Raw genomic sequence first — 21,766 nt, 5'->3', positions numbered from 1 at the left:
TCCGTGGTAGCTCATGTCTATTCAAACATCTTTATGTTTCAGGTGGAACATCAAATCTTTTTTTCTAAGCGGGCTATAGCGGACAATGGGGATCATTCCGAGTTGTTCGCTCGTTGCCGATTATTGCTATGCTGCGATTTGATGCTAATTGCGCATGTGCAAGGCACGCAGGGCGCATGCGCTTAGTTATTTAACTAAAAACTTAGCAGTTTTGCTGTGGATCCTGCGGCACTTTTCAGTCACACTGCTGATCGGTGAATGATTGACAGGAAAGGGGCGTTTCTGGGTGGTAACTGAGCGTTTTCCGGGAGTGTGATAAAAAACGCAGGCGTGTCAGGGAAAAATGCGGGAGTGTCTGGAGAAACGGGGGAGTGGCTGGCCGAACGCAGGGCGTGTTTGTGACGTCAAACCAGGAACTAAACAGACTGAGCTGATCGCAATCTGTAAGTAGGTGTGGAGCTACTCAGAAACTGCAAATAATTATTTATTAGCAGTTCTGCTAATCTTTCGTTCGCTATTCTGCTAAGCTAAGATACACTCCCAGAGAGCGGCGGCCTAGCGTGTGCAATGCTGCTAAAAGCAGCTAGCGAGCAAACAACTCGGAATGACCCCAATATTTTTTTTATTGCCACTATAATGATGATCTTCTCTTGATTTGGAGGGGCTCTCAAGGTGCACTTGAGCAAGTCATCGGTGCACACAATGGGCTTGACCATCCTATTAAATTGGCCTACACTATTAGTGAACATGTGATCAACTATTTAGATGTACAGATCTCATTTAGAGATAGACGTATGTCAACGTCATTGTTTTCAAAACCAACAGAACAAAATAATCTGCTTCATTATAATAGCTTCCAGCCTAGATACCCAAAACAAGGATTACCTTATTCCCAGCTCTTTAGGAGTAGATCAATCACATTTGACCCTGAGGTTGCTGAGTTCCAAATGAATTACATGATTGATAAGTTTAAAACTAGGGGATATCATCCGGCTGCATTGGCGGAGGCCAAGAAAAAAGCTCTCAGTATTGATCTTTCCACTTTGCTGTGTGAAAAATCTACAACCATTCAGACACAAGCTATTATTCCATGGGTGGGACAATATAGCCCCACTAGCAGTGGTATCAATTCCAGTTCCAAAAAGTTATGGCCAATGTAGAAAGTGATTTGGAGTAGAAACTTGGGGATATGAGGCTAATGGCGTGTTACAGTAGGAGGAGTAAAAACCTCAGCAACATTTTAGTTAGAACAGATATCACTGATCATTCTTTGTTGTCTAAGAATTGTCTAGAAATCTCATGAGTACTAAGAAGGGCTGCATTCAGTGCACATGTACTACATGTCAGTACATGATTCCGGGTGACACATATTATATTCAGACACTTACCTGCTCTTCTAAATTTGTTGTGTACAAGCTGTTTTTATCCCTGTGGGCTGTCAAACATTGGCAAAACAGAGAGAATGTTCAATGAATGTAAGGCAGCCCACAGGTCATCAATTAAGGCTGCCATATCTAAGGAAACCCGTGACCAGTCAGTGACATTTTTGCCAAGCACTCCATTCCTTGGTATTATTAAAATACAGGATGACTGACCAAGAACTATGGTCAATCAGAGGTGGCAATCGTGTAGCGAAGCTATTGAAATTAGAAACGCGCTGCATTAATCGTTTGGGCATGATATACCCAAAGGGGCTTAACAAACATTTGGGTCTTAGTAGTATTTTTTAATTAGGCCGTACATATTGGGTATCTAATACCCTTTTCTATTAAAAACTCCTAGGTTCCATATTTTATGCTGGCTGTAATGTAGGAGTAGAGTATAGTGCTATGCATATCGGCATGCCCCATAGGGTATGGCTATTTAAGTGTAATCCCCGTGTTGTGGTACATTGGGGTTGTTAGTATACCTGCTAATCAAATTACCCACATAGCGTAAACTATATACATTGAGGAAGGCCCTAGGTGAGCTATGTTTATATACCAGGAAAATCTTTATAATATCTGCTATTTTTTTGCTGGTAAGCTATTAGTGTCATTATTGGGGTGTTACATTATATTATTTACATGGTATGCAGACAGCAACTTAATCTGGCTGTGTTGACCTACTTTCATGCCGAATCATTCTGTGCCATAATGCATGGTGCCTGTTAGTTAAAATAATGAATATATATATATTATACTTTGTCAGTATCACTACTGTATGTATAGGGCGTGGTTCATAGGGTCGACCACACTTAGTGTATTTATTATTGGTGCAGTGTGTACATTGCACATGGGTCCCTGTGGTCCAGGTGGGGGGTGGTCTTCAGTATGCCGACTGACGGGATCCCGGCGCACAGTATACCGGCGCCGGGATCCCGACAGCCGGCATACCGACACTTATTCTCCCTCGTGGGGGTCCACGACCCCCCTGGAGGGAGAATAAAATAGTGTGGCGCGCGTAGCGCGCCACCGTGCCCGTAGCGTGGCGAGCGCAGCGAGCCCGCAAGGGGCTCATTTGCGCTCGCCACACTGTCGGTAAGCCGGCGGTCGGGCTCCCGGCGCCGGTATGCTGGTCGCCGGGAGCCCGACCGCCGGTATATCGTAGTGAACCCCAGGTGGGCCCACACTGCACACCTGCACCCATTGTTTTTCAATACTTACCCTCCGGAATCCCGTGTCACAGCAACAACTCTGCAGTAATCACTGGGAAAATGTCTGTGGTGCCATTCTCCTAGAGAACTGCACATACATACTAGACTCTGGAATAGCGCTAGATCCCCAAATGTCCCCAGTGCCCAGAGTCAAGAGCCCTGCCAGCTGCAGAGGAATGGGTTCCAGAAGGAGACTGCAAACAGGCCTCCTCCTTTCTTAAAGACGCTCTGCTCCAGTACCTAGTGAAAATTTCCCCCCCAGTGGCAAAAGATCCCCAGCAGTATCTCCCCACCCACCTAATGATAATAGATGCCAGTGGCAAAGCCCCCACCCCCAGTGTCAGTGGGTCCACACTGTATTAGTGAGTCACCTTCCCATTTGTCAATGTATATGCAAATATATATTCTTCATTGAGGGTATAATCCCACTGCCCCCAGTCCCAACAATAATACCCTCACTAACCCTGGGACATAACCCCGCCTCCTCATCCAGAGCTCAATGGAACGTGGGGCGGGGGGGACTGATCATCAATTTCACATGTTACAGTTAGTCTCAGCACATGCAAAGATCAACATATTAGTGATCGGAAAGCACTTTTGATTTTGGAGCATGTTCTCCAGAGTGTAATTCGCATGCAGCTCAATGGAACGTGGGGCGGGGGGGACTGATCATCAATTTCACATGTTACAGTTAGTCTCAGCACATGCAAAGATCAACATATTAGTGATCGGAAAGCACTTTTGATTTTGGAGCATGTTCTCCAGAGTGTAATTCGCATGGCATTCTGGGGCGCAATTCCAGCATTAATGTGGGTGGATTTCTAATGTAAACTAGGGTATTAAGTAGGGAAGCCAATCCCGGGCCATTTTTTCAATCCCGGGTATCGGGATTGAAAAATGGCCAATCCCGGGATTCCCGGGATACCTGGGATTGGCTTTTTCCTAGGTGGTCGCCCCCTCGCCCCACCCCGCCCCGCCCGTCCCGCACATATAACTCACCATATACCGGGGGCAGGCGGGAGGGAACATCTTCTGAACGCTGCTGGCGGCTCTTACCAGCAGCTGACAGCGCAGCGTGACCTCTCACGCTGCGCTGGGGACCTGGATGCAGGAAGCCGGGCAGCGTTTGAGCGTCCTGTGGACGCTCAACGCTGAACCCTCAATCCCCGGGATTGGAGCTTCCAATCCCAGGATTGAATCCCGGCCATTTTTGGGCCTAAATCCCGGGATCCCGCCAATCCCGGGATTGGCCACCATAGTATTAAGTTATGACAACTGCTTGATTAAAATGCTCTAAGTCACATTATACCTGTATCGGTATCCTAGAGCTTGCATTGTCATGCTAACATACTGTGGATGTAATGAGTGACAATCTGCCATACCGAAGCCTAATGTAACGAGTGTAAAAAACAAGTGATCATCGTAGAAAATTATTCTTTAACTTCACCCTCCTTAGATGTGTTTCAGGAAGTTTTGATGTTCTGCCAAGTATCATGTTGATGAAAAAAAGACTCAACATATGTTTTTTGTTTTATATACACATATTATTTTCTTCTGCTCAAAATGATTAATTGTAATTGCTTGGTATGCTAATTATAAATTGTACTGTGCATGTTGAAAGGGTGTCTTAGGGGGTCATTCTGACCTGATCGCATCCTGCAGTTTATCGCAGCGGTGCGATCGGGTCAGAACTGTGCATGCGCCGCAGTGCGCTGCAGCGCGCCGGTGTATGCCAGACGGCCGAAGGCCGTTGCGATCGCCTCTGCCTGATTGACAGGCAGAGGAGGTCGCTGTGCGGCGGGGGGGGGGGGGCAGAACAGCAGTGTTTAGGCGGTGGGGGGGCGGAACGGCGGTGTTTGGCCGCCGTTTCAGGGGCGCAGTCCGGCAAACGCAGGTCTGCCCGGACTGAATGAGGGGCGGGCCGCAGCCGCTGCAGGCTGAGGAGCGATGAGTAGCTCCCGGCCAGCACGCTAAAGCTGCGCTAGTCGGGAACTACTCTTAAGGTGCAAAGGCATCGCCGCACTTACCTTCTGTGGGGGGGGGGGGGGCACACTGACATGCGGGTTGGATAGCCCTGTGCTGGGTGTCCCCCTGCATGTCAGTGTGAATGATTGTAGCTGTGCTAAATTTAGCACAGCTACGATAATCTTGGAATGACCCCCTAAATCTTATACAAAATAGTGGTGGAGCATGGGGTCACTATGTCAGTTTGCTCTATAAAGAATTCAGCTAGAATTTGCTTTAAATAAAGGAATCTCTGATCACTCTTCCATTGATTCATAATGCCATGTCTGGGGCTTGGATTCTCAGATCCCATCATACTGTATTATTTATTCCTCTGGGCCCTGTAGCAATCTGCCCACTGACTTTGGCTGGATTCTACTGTAGATTATTTTGTGACCCAAAACTTGTTATGTTCCTTGTTGGCTTGCTCCAATGATGTTTACTAGTACACTTGCTGTGTGGTTTCTCTTTACTGGGACACTACACTGCCTATCTCATCGAGAATGACTGAAGGTCTTGTTTCATCTCCCTGCTGCCTACAGTATGTCCCATGAAAGGCTGCATAAGAGCTTTTCTCTGGATCTCTATATTCCAACCTAAGAGGAGATGTACTTTATTAACCCTCCTAATAAGGGGATGCGGTCAAGATGCCGCCGGCCGGAATCCCGGCAGTCGAAATACCGACGCCGGAATCCCGACCGCCACAATCCCGACATATTCTCCCTCCGTGGGTGTCCACGACACCCATAGAGAGAGAATATAATAGTGTGCCAAGCGTAGCGAGGCACCGTGCCCGCAGCGTGGCGAGCGAAGCGAGCCCACAAGGGGCTGCGTTCCGCTCGCCACCCCTGTCGGGATTGTGTGGTCAGGATTCCGGCGTCGGTATTTCGACTGCCGGGATTCCGGCCGGTGGCATTTAGTACTGATCCCCTAATAAGGACAGGTGACGACAAATCAGCCTCCGCCTCCCCACTTCGCAAGCACAACCAGTCCCAGGCTTTTTGAGCTGTAACTAGTTCAAAAATACAGTGAAAAAATTGTATAGGGTTCCCCTGTATTTATTGAACCAGCACCAGGCTCTAAATATAAGGAGACAAAATTACATAGGGGACCCCTGTATTTTTAGAACCAGCACCAGATTCCACTATCAGGTGAATAATGCCTTAGACAGGGTATACACTTAACAGTGTCCCGTGGCCAAAGTAATCATCACCCCTACCTAGTCAGCCCAGGCTGGGGATTTGTGGGGAAGTAGGCACTTCCCAATAAAGGGGTCTCCCCTTCCAGGGCACCCAAGGCCTGGATGGAAGCCAGGGGCTATCCCCGGCACCCCTGGGCTGTGGGTGCTGAGTTGATAGCATTCAGTCAGTTTAAGTTTGTAACTAATATTGTCTTTTTACAGGAGGACTACATGTATCAGCAAGCCTCCCTGCATGCTGGTACTTAGAGAACCACAAGAACCAGCATGTGGTGCATTGAAGGCCCCGCTGGTACCTATAGTCCACTTGTAAAATAAATATTTAAATAACAACAGGACACACATTGTGATAGTAAAACTTTAATACACACACTCACACTCACACATACTCACCTTGTCCCTGGTGCCGCTCGCGTCCACTTGTCCAGTAGATTCTCTGATCGCTGTAATGAAAAAATCCGTACTCACCTACACCTTGTGTTATATATACATATGGGGGGAATTGAATTGTTATTCATGACAGCAGCCACTAGATGCTGTCCAGCAGAGCAATTCAATTGTTGCACCGTTCGGGCACAAGCACACGCTGACATTGACATTTCTGCTCGCAGTTTCCCAAGCTAGAAAGCAGAAATAAGTGAAAATTGATCTGTTTGATCACACATATGGCACTTTTTGCATCATGCCCATAACTTTTGTTGGGTTTAGCTGTTTTATGCTGCTAAACACAGTCTGACTGGGTGTGATCACCACAATTTTTTTTTATTGCGCTCCACGATCTCTCTTCACTTAACATGGTAGATCAGGCACACGGAGAGCGCACAAAATAATTTTCGTAGAAGCGGCCAGCTGATTGGCTCTGAGCAGCCAGATTGTTAATCGATGCTTCCCCCATTAACTTCAATGGTGGAACCACTAGGTTATTAGCGGTCATCTGCTAAAAACATACCAGTATTACACTTTTAAACACACTTTACACACAGAGAGCAGAGGAGTATTGTGAGAAAAGAAGGAGGAGTCAAGGAGAAGTGTGGCAAGGTGCTGGACATGCTGAATGAGGAGCGGAGCAGGAGTTGAGTACCAGATGCCAACCGTATAGTCACGCTGGGTGGTGAGAGCAGCATTGCAGAACAGAAGCAGAGAGCCAGGTGAGCAAGTGTGAGATGCCGCAGCCGGAGACCGAATAAGTGAAAGGAGTGGACGCTGTGGCCATTTTGTACAGGGAGAAACTACAGAAACAAGTACAGACAGTGAATAAATCTACCACAAAGTTCTGAGTGAGTACATTGACTCTGATATTGACACAAACCACAGGCAAACCAAATACCCACTGCCAGTATCCAGTTTATCACATGCTGTGCAGTATAAAGTGCCTAGACAGCACAGGCCAACATTTTAAAAGTCAGTCCTTTTTGGAAAATAACAAGGACAACCACCTCATGCTTACACACTGTTGGGAAATAAGAGACTGAGGGGCAGATGTATTAAGCCAGGTGAAGTGATAAAGTGGAAGGTGATAACACACCAGCCAGTCAGCTCCTAACTGTCATTTTTCAAACCCAGCCTGTAACATGTAAGTTAGGAGCTGATTGGCTGGTGCGTTATCACCTTCCACTTTATCACTTCACCAGGATTAATACATCTGCCCCTGAGTTATATATGCAAGTGAAAGTGAGTTACTCTATCTAGAGTTCATTTGCCCAATAAACCCTTATTACCAAGTAAGCCACATTTGTTCAGAGGCACTACACTCCCTTTGCTAACTACATCTTCTTTTGGAGTAAGACTATGATACATTGACATTCTAATGACCCCAGATTACTTGTGTATCTGTGTGCCATTTCCACCCATTTCCACAGGCTCTGGCACCACAGGATCCAAAAAGAGCTCCAACATTATTTGCCGGTGTTGGGGTAATAAGGCTTACACCCAACTCCTTAGTAGCCCTTCTGTCTTGGAGATTCAAAGTACTGGATACAGCCAGCTGGGGAGAAAGAAATCACACTAGACACAGTTGTCAGTATAACACTGCTCTGTCCTTCCTGTGACAGGGGGAACCTTTAATTATACAAAGTAAGAAGTGGTCTCGTTACATGCCCCCAATCACAGTGAAATATTCATGATAAAATTAGCTAATCATACAAAGTACAAGTTTCAATGACATAAAAGGGAGCATACAAAAAGACACATTTCCAAACTAATCTGAGAGTCTGTCTTGTCAAAGTATGAGGCGATTGCTGAGGATATCCTATTTCTGTAATTCTCTGTCCTCTGGCTCTGCATTCTTTCTTGTAAAGTATTTAAGGAAAACACCTGTTGTCTCGAGCACATATACAAGCAATGATGACCTTACAATATATGTAAAGGTTCATATATACAGTATTTAGAATATATTGACGCATTAATACAGCAAAAGCATTTTAATCAATATTACTCCTACACCGGTGAAGATTATTATAACTTGGTTAGGGAAAGCTACAAATTTAGCAACTGTTCTGATTACCACATTATATATCGTGATTATAATATGCATATATCTGTGATTCAATTGATTGTCTTTTGAAGTTTTGAATGATCAAAATATGATGTGAACTGTAGTCAATTGACCTCTCTTTATCTTCTTTTTATGCCCTATTCTTCAAGTGATTATTTAATATTTTGTGCCAATTAAGCAATCGTCATCCTCAATCCAGAGTTCATTACGACTCAATAAAAAGACATCCTGTTGGAATTGCTGACTCACTCCTGTTTCATATCAATCTATCCTATCTCTCTGAACAAGGTACTATAGAACAAGGTACGGGGAGAAACATTTCAGAGTACAGGTCTGTCACATAGCCACCCAACACCTGTAAATACCTCTCTCAACCACTTAAACATACCTGCCAACCCCAGTGTGTTACACATTCATGTGTTTGCTTTCATATCTGTCATTGGGGGTAATTCCAAGTTGATCGCAGAAGGAATTTTGTTAGCAGTTGGGCAAAACCATGTGCACTGCAGGGGAGGCAGATATAACATGTGCAGAGAGAGTTAGATTTGGGTGGGTTATTTTGTTTCTGTGCAGGGTAAATACTGGCTGCTTTATTTTTACACTGCAAATTAGATTGCAGATTGAACACACCCCACCCAAATCTAACTCTCTCTGCACATGTTAAATCTGTCTCCCCTGCAGTGCACATGGTTTTGTCCAATTGCTACCAAAAATCCTGCTGCGATCAACTTGGAATTACCGCCATTATTATCAGCCAGCACTTGCGCCTGCATACACACAACTCAGTATAGCCCACAATTCTTTCTACATATGCTCGGAAAGCATAGCTTATGTGCAACACACTGTCAAAGTCAGAAAAATATCATGCTACACGTTGCCATATATTCGCCTCATACGCGTGCCTGCTGCACGTGCACATTCTCTCCCGTGCGTGCGGATACTCGCAGCTGCGTAATGGAGCTTTTACGGCCGTGCGCATTGGCGCGTGGTATGTGCATTTACGGTAGAGTTTGTGTGCGTCTAGCGAGCGACTCAATCGCTCCTTAATAAATCCATATAGCAGGTTTTATAGGTAATGTTCCCCTTAGTGATAACTGTAAGTTTGTTTAATGTGACTTGTTCACGGACTTGGGAATCCCTCTTTACGTGGTACAAAGGGTCTGATTAAGGTAGAACAGTTGTGTCTGGTACCTAACCGAAGAGTATTTTAATAGCAACAATCCGGTGTTGGTTAGGTAAAGATTAATCGCTCCTGCATATAGTTATGGCCATTAGTAGTTTCTGGACATTTCTTATATTTGCAGTTCATTATCCATGCGGCGGGAATCCGGCGATTCCCTCCCACCTGAGCTGTTTGTAATAGTCACAGCCCACCTGTTCAAACTAACCTATGACCTTTTGTTATAATGCGCGGAGACATTCCTGTGTCCAATGAACAATGAGATTATAGGTCCCTTTGTAGTATACTGTATGCAGTGTATATAAGATCAGCCAGCCTGGACAGCTCAGTCTCTCTCACTCCACAAACGGTTTTCATATTGACTAACTCGGAGCTGGTACCAGGACTAGCGCAGCGATCATTCCCAGTGTGTGTAAGTAATTCTCTGTAATCATCTCGCTCTTTGTTTGTATTGGCCACATTCTCTCTCTCTGTTTAGTATAAGATTGTAACGTTATTGTATATTTCTGTCTAGATAATCTGTTAGAATTATATGTTAGTTTGTAGTGTATGACTTGTGAACTGTTTACCTTTTTTGATATAACTTAAAAGCTTGTTAGTAAAGGTGTTGGAACTTTAGCACGGTATGATGTGTTCATTACATTGCAGTGGGTAATAGGAGCGTCTCGATCGCTCAAACAGCTTTAGTGTTAACCAGGTTAAGCAGCGTTATATCGCTACAGTGTTTCAGAACAAGGTTTACAGCATAAGAGTATCCTTTCTGTGTGTTACATTCAAGGTTTACTGATTATCATCTTGTGAGCGTTTGCGCCGCTCGTGATCTCCTCGTGGTCTCAAGCGTCCGCTACGCTGGTAGCGTAGCATTACGGTAGTCGCTCGCCTATAGCGTGCTCGACACCAAGCGTAAGCTGTGAGCGAGCGTGCCGCATGTGCGTATCGATCACGGCCGAGCGTAGGCTACGCTAAGTGCGTACCCTTACGGTACCCCATACGCCAATTGCGTATTAAGTCTCTTACCCATATAGTGAAGGTTATAAGGTAATCAAAAATCAGCATTATCAATTGGCGGCTCGTCCGTCCTCCACATATCCACACTGACGAAAGCAGACGTGATCTGCCAGCAAGGGCAGGAAGGCAGTAGTGCTGGCTAGATAAGCGTCTGTTTCGCTACGTTGTAGGAGTGCTGGTGGAATCCGGAACCGGAGGTAAGAACAATACGCTATTGTCTTTTTAAAACTGTTTATTTCTGTTTTGCGTACACACGCACGCATACATCTGCATTTCTTTTCATTTGTGTATTTTCACATCACTTTCCTGTTTACCATTTCACAATTGATAACGTGCTGAGAAAGATTTGTTGCTATTGGTAGTTAAAAGTAATATTAATACGTTAAGGAGTAATTTGTAAAACACGCGCACGGCTTGCCTAAGATACAAGGAAGTTCGGTGTGGTGTTCAGTAGATGATTACAGTTAAAGATCATCTACATTGATATAAACGTGTTAATTGTATTTCTGTGGATATACCTGGCTTGCGTACATGTGTCTCTAACAAAGGGCGGGACTAGCGTACGCGACGCAAGGGCCGACGCACGGAGCGTATATTACGCAACGGAGCGTCTGGGTACGCCCACATAATACAAATCACACGATAGTATTATTTTAAATAGGCGAAAAGGAGGCAACGCGATAATAGCGCAAATCGATCTCAGTGTCCAAAATTTTAAGCTAATAGATCCTTCTCTAATTTGCAACTCATCTGGACTAGACTGTGTTACTGAATGAAAGGGATTTCTGCGCAGAAACGAAAGTAAAGTGCATATGAGGTGAAAGAGTGTGTATACATATATATAAGTTTCTAAAATTTTTGGGGTTGAACCACAGGAAATCATCGAGTTCTCGTGAGGTACATACGTGTAAGTGACTGCATGGTGGCTTGGGAGGCATCCCTTGTTAAACATTAAAAAAAAAGAGCATTAGAGTATAGCAGACCAGGAGGTCTACTGTAGCACAGACCAGGAGGTCACAGACCAGGAGGTCTAGGTACAGCAGACTAAGAAGTCCGCTATAGATAAAAGGAGCACAACACCAGAAAGGGTTGGTGCGATACCCATATAGGCCATTAAGCTCTGGCTGAAGGAATTCGCAGCCACAATTTTCATTTCCACTGGTCGCTCCGCACATAAGATTAGTTGCTTATGTGCAGAACGATTGTACCGCACGTAATTGTGTGCATTAGTTAGTAACTTGACCCAGTACCATTTGCGTACGCTAGAGGGGTCACAAACGCTATTTGTACATTCTAACGTGATTTGTGTAATTTTTTTTATTTTAAGGGAGGTTCGCTGGTCACTCGGGAACTATCCAACAACCAATAGTTACTGGAAAGGGTTAAGTGCTCTTCGGATCACACCCACATGTTCCAGTAAATAGAGGTACAGGTCGCAGGGGCCCTAGGTTGAGTACGCCAGCGCTAAGGCAGTGTGTGGGCGTATTGGTCGACGTGGGCGAGTGAGTGGAGTACTCGGTAAACTTCCGCCGCCGGCCTACCCAGGACATCTTGGTTTTTGTAAGGGTTTGCTGAAGACCCTGATTTGAAGGTCAGAGGTAGTGAAAGCAGCACCTGCAAAGATGGGGGCCAGTTGTTCAGGTAGGGGGCGATCAACCTCGGTTTGGGTTGACTTAGTAAACCGACCAATAGAGTCGGCAAGGATAACGTGTGATACAGACCGGGAAGTCCGAAATGGATCACACACAAAGGTATTGTGCAATGAATGGGAAAGAATGACTGTGCATGACGGGGAAAAGTTCCCACGGGTAGGCAGTTTTAGCCCAGATGTGTTGCAAAATCTAAGGAGAAGGATATGTCTCATTAAATCTGCAAAGAGATGGATCAAACATAATGATTATTTACAGTTATGGCAACAGGAAGGTGAAATACAAGGAGAATTAGCTTACACAGCTGACTCTCACTTTGGTAAGAAAAATGTGGCAGCGAGAGAGAAGGTGGTTACAGAGAATGGCACACTGGTGAATGATAAAAATGCACTTAGCAACTGTATTATAGATGATAAGGATAAGTGTAATAAATGTAACAATGATAATTGTAATACTGTTAAATGTACAACTATTAACCCATGCAAGTTGCACCCCATGTTAAACTTCCCTCAGGATTACCAGCAAGAAAGTGAGCCCAGCACGATGTTGGCACCTTTTCCAGCAGCCATCCTACAAGACATCCAGGTGGACGCGACCAAATTGGTAAAGACAGTAATCAAACCCCCTAATGGAGGGTCAGGTGAGGTCGTGTCCACAGGTACGTACGGTGTTATATATCACGCACAAACAAATGTACCTCATATTGTAGAACCAACACAAGATGATGTAATTGAATTTAACCCTGTCAGGGTGATCACAGTCCCCAATGGGAAGACTGACGCTCAGGGAATCATTCCCGTCAAGGACAGTGCAATGCGCCGTCCCTGGTCTCGGACAGAATTAAGGTCAATTATGTCTGAATTTCCTGATCCTAGGAAAGATCTAGTTGCATGTCAAAGGTTTACTAAAGAACTAGGAAACTCCACAGAACCCACCAACAAAGATTGGCGGACAGTGCTGAGGGCAGGTTTGCCCTCCAGTGTTGACCCTGCGAAATTTATTGCTGATTGTAAATTAGACACGGAGGTACCTTGTACGGAGGAACACAATCAGGAATGTATTAAGCAGATCAACCGACAGTTAGAAGTATATTTCCCAGCCATTGTCGAGTGGAACAAAATCTTCTCCATAAGACAAAACGAAGGGGAAAGTACTTTTAATTATTTCCACCGGGCATTGCAGGACATGACTAGGTATACAGGTATAGAAAACATCGAAACAAGTGCACCGCACAGAGAAGTAGCAGTATTTGTGTTAATGGATGGTTTAAAGGAAGTGTTGAGAACAAGGGTACAGACCACCAACCCAAACTGGAGAAATATCTCGGTGGCTGCATTAAGAAAGTCCGCTGTTGGGCATGAGCAAAACATCAGCAAGCACAAGGAAACATAGAGACGTAAGGAGCCTCAGATCCCTGTGGGTAAGTCCAAGGTGATAAGGTGTTATAATTGCCAGAAGGAAGGTCATTATGTAAGAGATTGTAGATCAAGAAATTTACAGAAGGTATATCAACCCCCAAGACAACAACATAACCATGGTATCCAAGGAATCAGGGAAGTACAGGGAAAGCGGTTGATGGTGATGAGCATCCAAGCGTTTGAGGAGGCATCAAATCAACCAAGACCTCAAGTCACTGGCACTTGGAGGAAGCCCAGGGCTTGTTATCTTTGTAAAAGAGAAGGGCATCATGCCAGCAACTGTAACAGCCCACATAAAGTCAGACCCCCTAGACAAGAACACGAGCAGAGTTACGACACTTGGAAGTATAATCAGGTATCACACATGTCAAATTTTGGTCCACACATATAATTTATGATTAGGAAAGTTGATCATTAACCTTGATAAAGCCTGAGGTAACAGTTAATAAATTGGGAGGTCATTCCTTGAAGACACATGAATGACCGGGTAAAAAAAATTTGTAATGTATCTGTAAAATGTTTCTTTTTCCCCATCTCTGACGTTCACCACAACAGCTCCAACATCACCTGACTACCTGACCTTTTCAGAAGTCTACCAAACCCCAGTATGACCTACCAGCATCGATGTATCCTGGCCAGATACAAAGGGTGGAGTATGGAAATACTGGTGGGAGAGACTATGCAAAGATACCAGTGGATGTGTTGGTGTGACAGCCTGATGGTGAGCAGAAGATCTGACAATGTTTTTTTTTGTTTGTTGTTTAATGTAAAATGTGATGAATTGTTCTCTCTCTCGCTTTTTTTTTTTTTTCCTTCTCTCTCTTCTCTTCTTTCCCATGTTTTAAAGATGGTATGTCACACATCAGTTAGACAAATGGTAATGCAAGATTTTAGCTCCTTACAGAGAGATCGCTGATTTGGAAGGAATATTGTATCACCGGAGCGTTCGTTTGGAAGACTGAGAGACAGCACCTTTGAGATGACAGCAGAGCAAGAAGAACAACAAGACTAGAGGACAAAAGACATCGTAACATTTTTCTTTCCCCTCAAAGTATTTTTTTGTGCCCCCATTACAAATTTATCTTTCTCCTCCTGTAAGATGGACTCGCCCCAAGAGACTGCAGTCCGTGTTTTCCTGTTGACCATGATGTTGACCAGAGCAGTCTGTTTCGGAGAGAGTACCAGTGAGGTCGAGAAAGGATCCGGAATGGGTTTATGATGACTGAGACGGAGGCGTAAATTTCCAATAGCAACACAATCACCAAGCAAAGGCGAGTACCAGAAAACGATCTAGCAGCCATGTTATTTATAGACATTGTGAAGGATTGTTAGCTGAAGAGAACTGCATTTGTAGGCATTGCGATAATATAGTTGAGGGTGGGTGCATCAAGAAATGTCAGTCCAGTTTTAATGTCCACATGGAACGGCATCCATTGAGTGACTATCACTCCTTAGTGGGTAAAGTGTTAAATCAGACAGACTGTTGGGTATGCTCTCAAGTACCTCAAGGCCATAGCAAATCAAGACTAGTACCATTCCCTTTAACTGTAGGAGAGGTACTTGAGCTAAGTGGTGGGAGGCCGGTGGACAGGAGGTTTAATATCTCCAGTCCTCCTAGTTTGAAGCTCCACCAATATCATATGGATAGGTCCTTAGTGTGCTTTAACATTTCCAATCCCCGAAAGCCGGGAAATTGGGAAGTGACATGGAGTAACCAAACCATGACATTTTTCACACAGAGCCGACAGAATGCCCATAGACACAGAACTTATACGCCAGATAGCCGACCATAGTAAATTCTTCCGGTATAGGTACACCTTAGGAAGTAGGATCATGCGAGTTGGAGAAGTATCACCAGGATACTGTGCACAGATCGTACAAACTTATATGTGTACTAAACAGATGGGAGAATTAGGGTTAGGAGAGTTCACGTGGAAAATTTGTAACATGGTAATGTCATACTCCGTCCCATGTGTTCTCCCCGATGATGCATGTTTCATATGCGGGAGGAAGGCGTGTGAGTGGCTTGCCCCAAACTCAGAAGGGTTATGTTATATTGGAAAAGTACTGCCTGAAGTAATGACTGTATCCCACACTAAAATGAAAGATATTCACCGTGGTGCCCAAGCTCCTTACACTCACACTCATTACGAGCACGTCGTTAAAAGGCAACTGATAGAAAGAACAGAGCATCCGGCCTCTGATTTGATCCATGAATCCACCGGGATTCAAGTCCTACTCGCGTTAGATGTCACTCGTACCGCTAGAGGAGTGTTAAATTATAGATATATATCTGCGCTTGCAAATTTATTAGACAATATCACTGAAATGTATGACGACACGTTCAGGTATACTGGAAGAGAGTTACAAGCCTACAAAACAGAACTGGTTCAGCATAGGATGATTCTCAATTATCTCACAGCAGTGACAGGCGGGTACTGTGTCACCTTGGCTACTCAATATGGAATAAAGTGTTGCACGTATATTACAAACAGCACTGAGGACCCGGTCGAGGTCATAGACCAAAAGATGGATGACATTTTACAATTAAAATGGGAGTTCCGAAGGAAACACAATCTCACCCTTGCTGCTGTGGGTAATGAGCTGACCAGTTGGGTGTCATGGTTGAACCCACGAAATTGGTTCTCTAGTTTAGGAGAATGGGCCCAAGGTATTATTATGGATGTAGGGAAATTTCTTTTGTGTATTCTGGGTGTCATCATATTGGTCGGTCTGATATTTAGATGCGTTCGGGTTTTAGCGAAGCGTAGAAACAGTACCAGGGTGATGAGTCTAAGGAGCGAGCACACTGTATTAACAACGACTAATTTGATTTATGACCCAACGATAGAGACAATGTTGTGATGAAAATGTGATTCCACGGTCCGTTTCTTTCACCCGTTTCTCCTTTGTTTTCCTCCAAGGTACAAAGACATCCGCTTGGAAGAAGAATTTGACAACCTTTTACACAGACCATTGATGGACAATGCCATAGACCCCCATTTTCCCTAGTGACTTTAACTTTTACGGTAGCCCAATATTTTAAAGATTGTAAGTCTATGGACATTGAGAAAGCTTTTTGCTCAGCATTTATAGCAGAAGCATCGGGAGACTACAGTCAACATGTACATTGAGACAAGACATCAGACAAGACCTCAATCAGCAAATGTATATTAAACTCACATAGTTTATGACTGCATTTACCATAATTGCTTCTTATCTTCACCACTACAACCTTCAGGTAATGACACACATAGTCGATAGGGAATATAGGCACAGATATCAGCACTCACATATCCCCCCATTCATGTATCATCAACTAAAATGTGCTCCCCCACTTTGTTGCAACCAAAAGCCGAAAAGAGCTCGGTAAAGTTTGACAGCCATCCACAGACCCGTCATACGGGATAAGAAGTATTCAAATGTATACTTCGCAATACCTCGAAGCTTGATTTAAAACACGTACGGCACGATGATACATGACCCCTCAAACATGGATTCATACACACATGCTTCTACTATCTCACTAGGTCATACCTTTTTCCCACCTGATCCTCTTCTCCCTTACCCAACCATAGAAATGTATTTACACATGACATATATTTTTCTCTTTTTGAACTGTTTTAGGAAGTGGCAGTTATTGATGACTGCCAAAGGGTGGACTGTCAAAGTCAGAAAAATATCATGCTACACGTTGCCATATATTCACCTCATGCGCGTGCCTGCTGCACGTGCACATTCTCTCCCGTGCGTGCGGATACTCGCAGCTGTGTAATGGAGCTTCTACGGCCGTGCGCATTGGCGCGTGGTATGTGCATTTACGGTAGAGTTTGTGTGCGTCTAGCGAGCGACTCAATCGCTCCTTAATAAATCCATATAGCAGGTTTTATAGGTAATGATCCCCTTAGTGATAACTGTAAGTTTGTTTAATGTGACTTGTTCACGGACTTGGGAATCCCTCTTTACGTGGTACAAAGGGTCTGATTAAGGTAGAACAGTTGTGTCTGGTACCTAACCGAAGAGTATTTTAATAGCAACAATCCGGTGTTGGTTAGGTAAAGATTAATGGCTCCTGCATATAGTTATGGCCATTAGTAGTTTCTGGACATTTCTTATATTTGCAGTTCATTATCCATGCGGCGGGAATCCGGCGATTCCCTCCCACCTGAGCTGTTTGTAATAGTCACAGCCCACCTGTTCAAACTAACCTATGACCTTTTGTTATAATGCGAGGAGACATTCCTGTGTCCAATGAACAATGAGATTATAGGTCCCTTTGTAGTATACTGTATGCAGTGTATATAAGATCAGCCAGCCTGGACAGCTCAGTCTCTCTCACTCCACAAACGGTTTTCATATTGACTAACTCGGAGCTGATACCAGGACTAGCGCAGCGATCATTCCCAGTGTGTGTAAGTAATTCTCTATAATCATCTCGCTCTTTGTTTGTATTGGCCACATTCTCTCTCTCTGTTTAGTATAAGATTGTAACGTTATTGTATATTTCTGTCTAGATAATCTGTTAGAATTATATGTTAGTTTGTAGTGTATGACTTGTGAACTGTTTACCTTTTTCGATATAACTTAAAAGCTTGTTAGTAAAGGTGTTGGAACCTTAGCACGGTATGGTGTGTTCATTATATTGCAGTGGGTAATAGGAGCGTCTCGATCGCTCAAACAGCTTTAGTGTTAACCAGGTTAAGCAGCGTTATATCGCTACAGTGTTTCAGAACAAGGTTTACAGCATAAGAGTATCCTTTCTGTGTGTTACATTCAAGGTTTACTGATTATCATCTTGTGAGCGTCTGTGCCGCTCGTGATCTCCTCGTGGTCTCGAGCGTCCGCTACGCTGGTAGCGTAGCATTACGGTAGTCGCTCGCCTATAGCGTGCTCGACACCAAGCGTAAGCTGTGAGCGAGCGTGCCGCATGTGCGTCTTGATCACGGCCGAGCGTATGCTACGCTAAGTGCGTACCCTTACGGTACCCCATACGCCAATTGCGTATTAAGTCTTTTACCCATATAGTGAAGGTTATAAGGTAATCAAAAATCTGCATTATCAACACTATTACTAGAGATGTGCAGAGGTGACTTTTCGTGTTTTGTGTTTTGGTTTTGGTTCTGGTTCCATGCTCGTGTTTTGGATCTGAACTGGTTTTTCCAAAACCACCCTTTCGTGTTTTGGTTTTGGATCTGGATGATTTTTGAAAAAAACATAAAAACAGCTAAAATCACAGAATTTGGGGGTAATTTTGATCCTACGGTATTATTAACCTCAATAACATTCATTTCCACTCATTTCCAGTCTATTCTGAACACCTCACACCTCACAATATTGGCCCTCATTCCGAGTTGATCGCTAAGAGTCTTCGCAACGCAAATGTACGAAATGTAAGTATCTGCGCATGCGCAAATGCGTGATTACGCATGCGCGAGTACATACGTACGACAACTGGGCAAAATTACTCAGAAAAAAAAAAGCCGTAACTGGCAAACGAAAACGAGGAGTGGCGTGGGCGTGGCGGAGGCGACACTTCGCAATGCTCCGACATGGGCGTGAAAGTGGGCGTACAGTGTGGGAGTATGCAACTCGCAATGGGCGTGTTTTTCGCAAATAAACATTGTCGCTGTTAAAACTAACATAGGAAACCGTAGCAACATTCACGCAGCAGCCGAGTAGGTCTGCAGTTACTCTACATTTGCGAAGTACTGGTACAAGTGTGTATGCAGTAATTAGCAGTTAATTGGATATCACATTCATCTGATGTCCAATTACTTGTTAATTAATGAGCAGATGAAAGTTACCAACCAGCAATTGTCTGAACACACATTACATGTTTATTCTACTCACATATAAATCTCACACACTGCCAAATAAGGGTGTGATTTTTGTTGAATTTGTTGTGTAAGCATTTTTAAAACTTGTTTTAATGTGTGTAAGACTCCCAAATACAAGCAAGTGAAAATATTTGTGAAAGTGTTTGAAATCTGCAACATTTTTTACAAATAAACCAACACCCACATAATGCAGCATACACTTTAATTTAGTCTTAAAAGTCACAATAATATTTGATTATAATATCTGACAATGTTTGAAATGATGTCCTGTTGACCATAGATATTTATAAAAAGCGTTGTGTCTGTTTACTTAATATGGACATTAAAGTGTGGTGCAAAGCATACCTTTTTTTTGTTTTTATTTTCAATTTTTAAGGAGAATTAGCAGATTGGTCTACAAGTGTCTATATGCTGACCTAATCTTTCTGGAACTGCATTACCTTGAAGAAACTGCTCAAATTTTTTAAATATATTTTTTATTACTATAATAATATTTCACAACATTTAAACATGGCTCCACGTGAGTCGCACAGGCAGAGATGGACCAAGCAGCAAGCAGATGGCACTGACAATCATTAGATAGCAGAACTCAGTACTCTGCAAAATTCTGCTTCTGACAAAAGTATATTTTTAAAGCATAAATAAAACATGACACACCCTGCCACACACAAATTTTAAACCAAATGAGAAAGAATTAGGATCCACCACACAAACACAACAATACATAGCACACTAGTAAGAGGAAGATGGCTCTGGTGTTTATACACATAAACTCACAGGCTACAATACATCCAAACAGAAAGAATACATTTCACTAAGAGGGAGTTATCCATTCTGGTCACACAAGCCAACTCCAAAAATACATAGAGGCAACATCAAAAACATGGGTGCTGCCCATCTGGAGAGACATCATTTTCTTCTTTTTCTCCCCGCCTGAGGCTGTTCTTCTTTGGAAGGTCTGCGGAGCGACCTTCGTTGGGCATGCCCAGTGGGCTGTTCTTCCTGGGCAGGGGCAGGGGAGGGAGCCGATGTGGGTGGCTCTCTGCCACTGTGGGCAAGGGAGACAGCGATGGCCTGGAGCCCTTGCAAGATGTTATTTGCAAGGGTTTGGAATGAGGAGGCAAGTTGTTCTTGGCCCTGCCTGATCTCTGCCAGACCTTGGCAGAGTTGAGCAACACCTTGCTCAACACAGGTTCGGTGCTCAGTGAGCCGGACAGCTATCTGGCTTACCTCCCGGATGACCCCGTCTTGAAACCGATTTAGGCTCTCACCATACCCAGCGATTTCAAGCAGGATCTCCGGGATAGCAGAGGGTTGGGTGGGGGGGCCAGTAGGAACCTGCAGAGGTGGGATTTGTTGGCCCACACTGCCAGACTCACTAGGTCCCTCCACCTCAGCCTCAACCACATAACCGTCCTGTGACTCAAACGGATCACCCCCCTGTGCTGTGTTTTGTGGCAAGCAAATAGAAGAATGTGTGGGAAAAAAGTAGGATACAAAATTAGTTTATTATTATAAATACTGTCAAAATTACAGACAACTAAATGTGTAAACTTACCTTCCAAGTCATGTCCCGTCAGAATCTCAGGCAGGTCCGTGTCCATATGAGACACCCCTTGGCCCTCCTCATAACTGACACAGGGCATCGCCATCTCCTCCAAGTCAGTATACTCCACAGCGACAGGTGCTCCTCCACCTGTAGCCCTTGAGGCATTCCACTCCGCAGCCCTCTTTGCCTTCAGGCGGGATTTCAAGTCGGCCCACCTACATATGTATTGTGAAAGAGGGACAAAGTTGAGTCTTATTATTTGTCTAAGCCAGGGGTGGGCAATTATTTCAGCTGAGGGGCCACTTGACACTTTCTTGTCAGTATCCGAGGGCCACACATAAAATAGCAGCTCCCCCCCCCCCCACCCACGTGCCAAAAATATAGGGACGTGGCTTCATGTGGAAGGGGCATGGCCAAAAAATAATACAGATTCAGATTAGGCTGCTCAAAATTCTCCATTACTCAAATTGCGCCACACAGTAGCGCCACTTAAACACATTACACCAGGTAGAGCCCCTTTTACACACATTATGGCAGTTAGAGCTCCCTTATACACAGTATGGACGGTAGAGCCCACTTTTTACACAGTACGGAAGGTAGAGCCCCCTTTCACACATTACAGCAGGTAGAGCCCCCTTTTACACATTAACATTTTATTTGGGATAATCATTGCACAGCAAGCAAATTATCCAGTGTATTATGGCCCCTGGGGAAAGGTGTGACACAGTAATAGAACACGGGGATGTGACACAGTGATAGAACACGGGGGAGTGACACGGTGACAGAACACGGTG

This window comes from Pseudophryne corroboree, chromosome 6 (assembly GCF_028390025.1).
Source record: "Pseudophryne corroboree isolate aPseCor3 chromosome 6, aPseCor3.hap2, whole genome shotgun sequence".
NCBI lineage: Eukaryota > Metazoa > Chordata > Amphibia > Anura > Myobatrachidae > Pseudophryne > Pseudophryne corroboree.
The sequence above is the reverse complement of the archived record's forward strand: the minus strand, read 5'-3'. Positions refer to the sequence as shown.